The following is a 7,500-nucleotide window of genomic DNA, read 5'->3' on the forward strand; positions in this document are numbered from 1 at the left end:
AAGATTACCGCTCAGCTGATGTTGCCACCAGAGATCGTATTAGGGACGCGAGTTTCGGTTTCCTTTCCTTTCCTTTTGTTATTATCAAGTTCCGGAATATTAATTTGGCGTTGGCTTTTGACCTTCAGCGCAGTCACGCTTATCTTCTTGTTATTGCTTGATCGTTGTTTCTCCTCTCGGGGATTTTGATATTATGTATTTCTGTTAGCTATGTTTTTTTTTTGTTTTTTTTTTTTGTTATTTCACTATGATTTTTCTTGTTTTTGTTTGTTTTATTTTTTACGATTTTGTCTGTTTTTCTCACTATTTTCCTTCTGGTGTTTCTGGAAGGGAACGTTGTTGCTGCCCTAACCGTTCCTTAAATTATGTTTCTTTTTTCTATTAAGCCATCTCTCTCTTTCTCTCTCTCTCTCTCTCTCTCTCTCTCTCTCTCTCTCTCTCTCTCTCTCTCTCTCTCTTTCTCTCTCTCTCTTTCTTTTTTTCACTCTTTCTCTCGCTCTCAAAGTCAAAGTCAAAATCTCCCTCTCTCTCTCTCTCTTGCATTCTCTCTCTCTCTCTCTCTCTCTCTCTCTCTCTCTCTCTCTCTCTCTCTCTCTCTCTCTCTCTCTCTCTCTCTCTCTCTCTCATCCCTTCTTATCTCCCTCCCACGCCCCCGCCCTTCCTCTCCCTCCCTCCCTTTCTCCACCTATCTTCCCTCCTTCTCCCTCCCCCCACTTCCCTTCATTCCTGCCCCTCCTTCATTCTCTCACCCCCTCTCCTTCTCACTCCTTTCCCCTGCCTTCCCCTCTCTTTCACCCCCTCCTCCTCCATCTCCACCCTCTCCCTTCCTTCGCTCATCCTCCCTTTTCTCTCCTTCCTCCTCCATCTCTCCATCTACCTCCCTCCGTTCTCCTTCACCCTACCTCTCCCCCTCTTCCACTTCTCTCTCCCTCCCTCTTCCTCCACCTACCTTCCATCTCCCTCCCTCTTCCTCCACCTACCTTCCATCTCCCTCCCCCTTCCCCTCCCTCTCCCTCCCCCTCTCCGTCTCCCTCTCCCCCTCTCTCCCCCTCCACCTCCCTCTTCCCCTCCCTCCACCTCCCCCGCCCTTCCCTACCATCAACACATCACCGACGTCCTGGAACCAGAACAAGTGCCCTTCGGTGGGTTCTTGCGCACCCCCCGTCGGGCTTTACCGGCGACCAGCGGGAGATGCGACAGCTCCGAGGTTGACAGTCTCGCGACATTAACCAGCTGAACACATGGCGCAAAGCCCTCGGACGAAAGCTCGAATTCCTTCGTCGATGGGCGTGTGATAAGTCTTCGCCATTAGAGCTTCCTTTTTTCTCTCTCTTGCATTCTCTCTCTCTCTATCTATCTATCTCTCTCTTGCAGTCTCTCTCTCTCTCTTACATTCTCTCTCTCTCTCTCTCTCTCTCTCTCTCTCTCTCTCTCTCTCTCTCTCTCTCTCTCTCTTGCTCTCTCTCTCTCTCTCTTGCTCTCTCTCTCTCTCTCTCTCTCTCTCTCTCTCTCTCTCTCTCTCTCTCTCTCTCTCTTTTCTTTCTCTTTCTATTGCTCGCTCGCTCGCTCGCTCTCTTTTCTCTCTCTCTCTCTCTCTCTCTCTCTCTCTCTCTCTCTCTCTCTCTCTCTCTCTCTCTCTCTCTCTCTCTCTCTCTCACACACACACACACATATCAAAATTAAAATCAATCTCTCTCTCCTTCTCTCTTGCATTTTCTCTCTCTCTTTCTCTCTCTCTCTCTCTCTCTCTCTCTCTCTCTCTCTCTCTCTCTCTCTCTCTCTCTCTCTCTCTCTCTCTCTCTCTCGCTCGCTCGCTCGCTCTCTTTCTCTCTTGCATTCTCTCACTCTCTCTTGCATTCTTTCTCTCTCTCTCTCTCTCTCTCTCTCTCTCTCTCTCTCTCTCTCTCTCTCTCTCTCTCTCTCTCTCTCTCTCTCCCTCTCTTTCTCTTTATCTCTCTCTCTCTCACTCTCTCGACTTTTCATATTTCTCCCCCTTTCCCCATCCTCCCCATCCCTCTTTTCGCCCCTTCTCTTTCCCTTCTTTCTCACGGTGTCAGAGCTGATGTCCGAGCTCCCCCGCAACCCGCTCTTCACGCTGACCAGGCCGTCGTCTGTGGTGTCATTTCCTGCGAGGACGGACAGGTGCGGAAATCTGGTGAAAGTCAACCGGTAATGTGTCGGCCTGCGTCTACCTGTGGGTGCCAGGGAAGGCCAAAGTAACTGCCACCGCCCGCCGGTCCACGTACCTTTTTATCTCCATCCGATAAAATATAATTAAGAGAGAGAGAGAAAAAAGGAAGAAAGGAGAATCCCAAAGGAAAAATATCAACGTGATCAGCTCAGCGCAGGAGCTCCAGCCATCTTCGGAATTTCTCTATCGAGGTCCTAAGAGCGGGATATCAGCGTCTAAATTACGTCTTACATCTCGGGCCCGAATGCCTATCTAGCATCTGGGAGCACCTCGGCGGTCTCATTTCCGAGGACCCCTGCGAGGCTCTCACGGGTGGCGGAGCGGGAGACAAAACCAAGTCGTCGAGCGCAGGGTTCCCAGCGGACCTCCTCCTGCGACGGTCAACCGCAGCCGGGTCCTCCCTCCAGCCCTTAGCCCTCGGCGTGTGTTATAATGAGGAAAACACCTCCTCCTCCTCCTCCTCCTCCTCCTTCTCCTCCTCGTCCTTATACTCTCTTGCGTTCCTACCTCGGTCCTTCTCCCTTTCTGCTTCATTCGATGTCTCTCTTAGGCTATGCTGCACAGCGAGTGTCTTTGCCTTGCTGGGATGGGTTTTGTTTCTTTTTCATCTTGATATGTTCAATTTGTTTTATATATTCTCTTCTGTGATTCCTTGCTCTTCTTGGTCCTCATTTTGGACATCTTTCATTGTGTGCCGTGTTCTATATTACATGGATATGACTTTTTTTTTCGTAAAATTATATAGATCGCAAGTTAATGCCACCACAAAAGAATCCCATCATAATCGTTCTAGCATCATCACTTACCCCAGGCATCTTTTTCGCCGTCTTCCAACAGAGTCTATTCCCGTTTCTCGCAGAGCGCTCAATCCTGGACAACTAATTAAGACCGAAGGCCCCATGATCCCCCAATCTGCATTTTCTTTTCTTTACACGTGGCCAATCTCACCGCGCGTTCATCCGTCGGCGTGTGCGAGCGCCGACCGTGTCCGAGAACCTCCCTCCCTCGCACGAACTCCCCTGTCTTGGGACTTGTTGCGGTCCGGCGACAGACCGCTGTTCATGTCGCTATTATCTTTCCTGATTGTTAAGGTTATCGCAGTGCCATCTGTTTCGTAGCCAGGGATATAACCTTCCACTGTTGCTGCGATTAAGGGGGAGGAGGTGGGCGGGTAGGGGGAGGCTTGAAATGAGGAAGGGAGGAGGGGAGAGGCTGTATCTCGGTGCATTCCAACACATAATGCGGTTCCCACAACATCATGCAATCGTCCTGGTGCCAGTTCGTCTTCTCCGCCCTACATGCCTCGGACACAGAACTTTTAGATTTCTTTGTTTCTCTCGTCATTTCTACTCCTTTCTCTCTTTCTTTCTTTCTCTTTTGCCTCGTTGGAAGTACGAGTATTTGTTCTGCTTAATTCATCAATGCAGTCACCGACATCACCACTAGCTCAGAATTTCGCAACCGTGGGCAGCATTGCAAGTTACCATTACTTCTTTTATCTCCCTGTTCGACGTGCCCCTCATTCCGCTATTAGTATCATCACTCTTATCGTCTCATCACCAGCGGCCTCACCACCACGTTCATCACCACCTCCACGACCACCATTACCTCCAGCCCGGTCACCAGGGCCGGGCCGGTGGGTGGCCGTGGGGGGTGGTGGGGGGTCTCCGTGTGTGTTCCCGGAGCTTGTTAGCAGCGGCGGGCAGGCGGGCAGGCGGGGGCAGGTCGGCCATGGAGAGAGGCAGGCTAGTCTAGGGCAGGCAGGGCATGGGAGGGCGAGCAGGCATGGCCCATGGGAGGGGGGAAGGGGAGAAGGGAGGAAGGGAGAAAGGGGGGGGGGATACCTACTTACTTCGGGACTTGTCTCACCCCCACGCCCGCACCTGCTGCCACGACACACTTCCACGGACGTCCGCGCCGAATTACAATGATGGAGCTGCTTACGTGATTGCGCGAGACTCCGGCTCGTTGGCGGAATTATTCTAACGAAGGTGGAGACGCAGCCAGGGGGTCCCGACTCGACGAGGGCGACGGCGAAGGAGGACGACGGATGAAAGGGCAGCGGCGGCACTTCTCTCGCGCCTCGCTCCGCAGGCTTGACGCCGCCGGTGAGTCGACGCCGCAAAAGCCGGGCATGTGGCGGCGTGGCGTCGTATGTACCTGCAACACCTGCCGCGACATTTATTAATTCGCCGTGTCTTCCGTCGACGCAGAATCCTTGCTATTCCGAACGGACAGCTTCGTTGTGGATTCGCTGCGCGGCACCAAAAGTGTTGCCTTCTCGAATTACGCAAGCATTCGCAATCGTGCAGAGTTTTACCCTTGCCCTTCCTTCCGCCTCGGTTTTGAAGGCTTTCTTTGTCTACTCTGAAGCTGAGCATTATATACGACCTGGAGTATTTACATATGAAATTAAAACATTGTTCCCCATAGCAAATCATACAAGAGTTTACACGAATACCAGATCATCAAAATGTATCATCCTGTAATGAATAAGTTATTTCTGCATATTGCACTACACAATTGTATAAACGTAGAATAAAATTCTGGTAAACAGGCACATTACCTAGTCTCACAAACCCAAAATGCATGTTCTGTACTTCAACCGCCTTGCAATGCAACAACAGCTCTACCTCACACAACAGCAAGCACCTCCTGTTCCATGTACTACTGCACCTCACACCAACATAATCTCCCACTAAGAGGTAGATTTCACATCCCAACACGTTCTTAAATTCAACCTCTACACCATGTACAGACTTGCTATATCTTGCACACTGACATGTACATATCCGTACGTTCCACAGTGTAATATTTAGCTGCACCTTGTACACTCAATAAACATAAATACAGTTGTAACAGTCGGGGACTCAAAATTTAGAATGGTGTTCCAAGAAAAGACATTATTTTCTCGAAGATTATTTAACTGTCAGGAGCTGCATAACCCAACCATTTATTTTGAAAACCGCCCACCAAAGCTGTTCAAAAACTCATTCTCCGTAATCGTTTCAACTGTCAAATTCTCCTCCGCAAACCGTTTCGTCGTTTATTACGAAGTTTCCGTTATTCCATTCATTCTGTTTTCTTTCATGATTATTTAGATTTTGTTTGTTTTTTCGTACATATCAATTCTACCGATCTTAAAATGGCTGTTCCTTCTCGAGACTTTGTTTAATCTTTTTCATTATTATCGGAAATCCTGTCTAGCGAAATGTCCACTTTTCCTCCCTATTGTATATTCTTGTCCCTGCTTTGACTTCCTTATCTAATATATATATGCGTCTGATCCCTCCTCCTCTAAGAATTTCGGTGCTTATGATTCCCTTAACCAATCTCGTTAATAATACAAAACGACAATATTCGCCAATAATATTTCACTTGTTTATCCTCCCAAACAACTGTTCTCGGTTGTGTCTCTCCTTAAGAACGTTCGCCACTGTTTATCGTTCCATATAACCGAGTGATTTTCTTCCCCGCCGATTATAAGAATATCCATCACGCATCGCGCATCCCATTGCCCACCTAATGCTAGCGTGGGTCTCACCGACGCGACGCCGAGGGAGGGAGGGTGTGTGACCCGAGGTGGTCCCGCTAAAGACGTGCTATTTCGCCTCGCGTCCGAGTCATTACCATAGCTCGATGGGCTGTGTACCCCGTGACTACATCGAGGCTCCCCGGGGCACGTCGTCCTAGGATACGTGGTGTACGTATCCTCCTAAAATGAGGATACACTGAACAGTAACAAAGTCCATACACCAACTTTCCCTAGCGTCTGTAATCGTAAGAAAAGTGTAATACACGTCCTCCTGAAGTGAGACTACACCAACCAATACCAGAGTGAGTATTATAAGCTTCCCCCCGGATCGAGATGATACCAACAACACCTGTATTCCCCAACTAACACCCAGATCACCGTAGCGACCTGTTAAGAGAACCACCCCCAGCACATCGAACCTCTGATCCCTAACACTAACTCAATCACAACACGCCCACGTTCTATCCCGTCCCTTTTTCTCCCCGGTGTTTATGCTCCGACACCACCTCCCTCCTTCCCACCATCACCTGTCATCACAAACATCATCATCAACGTCATAATAAGGACCTTGCCCTTCCTTCCATTCACCCCTCCCCCCATCCCCCCCACTCCGATGGTATGATGACGTCACGGTTCTGCGCCTCAGCGTGGTACCGCCAGGGGTGACAGCGCTAACAAGGTATCGGCGGAGGTACCAGTTCGGATGGGAAGGTGGCCGCAGGGGGCTGGGGAAGGGGGGGGGTGGATAGGGAATGGTGTAGAGTGGAGAAAGAGGAGGAAGAGAGGAGAGAGAAAGTGAGAGAGAGAGAGAAGAGAAGAGAGAGAGAAGACAGATAGATTGAGAGAGAGAGAAAGAAAAAGAGAGAAAAAAAAATAATCATAAAGAAAAATAAAAGAATGTTAATCGAATTCGTGTGAAGAAGGGATGAGGAAATCACTCGCAGGGAATAGATGCGGTTGAACCGAAATTGTTTCTGACGTGTAGAAGACGCTTTCCTGTTGATAACGATGTGAACTTATATTAGATTTAGGGTTGATGTATTCAAATGCAGACGTACGATGTAATTTCTCCCGCGAAAAAAGGATTGACGGCTCTACACTGCATTGAATTATTCAGACATAAAACAGTCGTAATTCACGGGTGGCTGAAGGTGCCGGCTACATTGTGCACACGCAACTGTACCATAAACACTGGATATTGCAAATTGCAACTTCATGATCGAGAGACTTTGCTGTTGCGCATAAAATAACGCTTTGTAAATCTAATTGTGATATGTTATATCGCAATTAATATTAAACACAAGCATAGTCTTGTGTCTCTTTTTGCGCTATCTGTCTTCTGGCAGTCCGATGCTTCAAAAGAAGTTATAAGGAAACGTGTCTGTAACATGAATGACATTCAGCCACTTCCTCATGCAATAACCACTTCAGGAAGCTTGCCATTGTTCGTAACTTAGAAAGTATTAACCTGAGACTTATCGTAAAGAGAGAATATACTAAGGGAATGAATCATAAAAGAAAAATAGGAATGGAATAGAGAGATGGCCAGAATAGAGATAAAATGGTAGATAGATACAGCAAGATATAGATTGACTGATAAATCGAAAGGAAGATAGATAGATAAACAGACAAATAGGTAAATAGGTGTGTGTATACACACACACAATATGTATATATATATATATATATATATATATATACATATATATATATATATATATAATTTATATATATATATATACATATATATATACATATATATATACATATATAT

Source organism: Penaeus japonicus, unplaced genomic scaffold (assembly GCF_977035675.1).
Source record: "Penaeus japonicus unplaced genomic scaffold, GWHDUDI00000001_assembly GWHDUDI00000027, whole genome shotgun sequence".
Taxonomy (NCBI): Eukaryota; Metazoa; Arthropoda; class Malacostraca; order Decapoda; family Penaeidae; genus Penaeus; species Penaeus japonicus.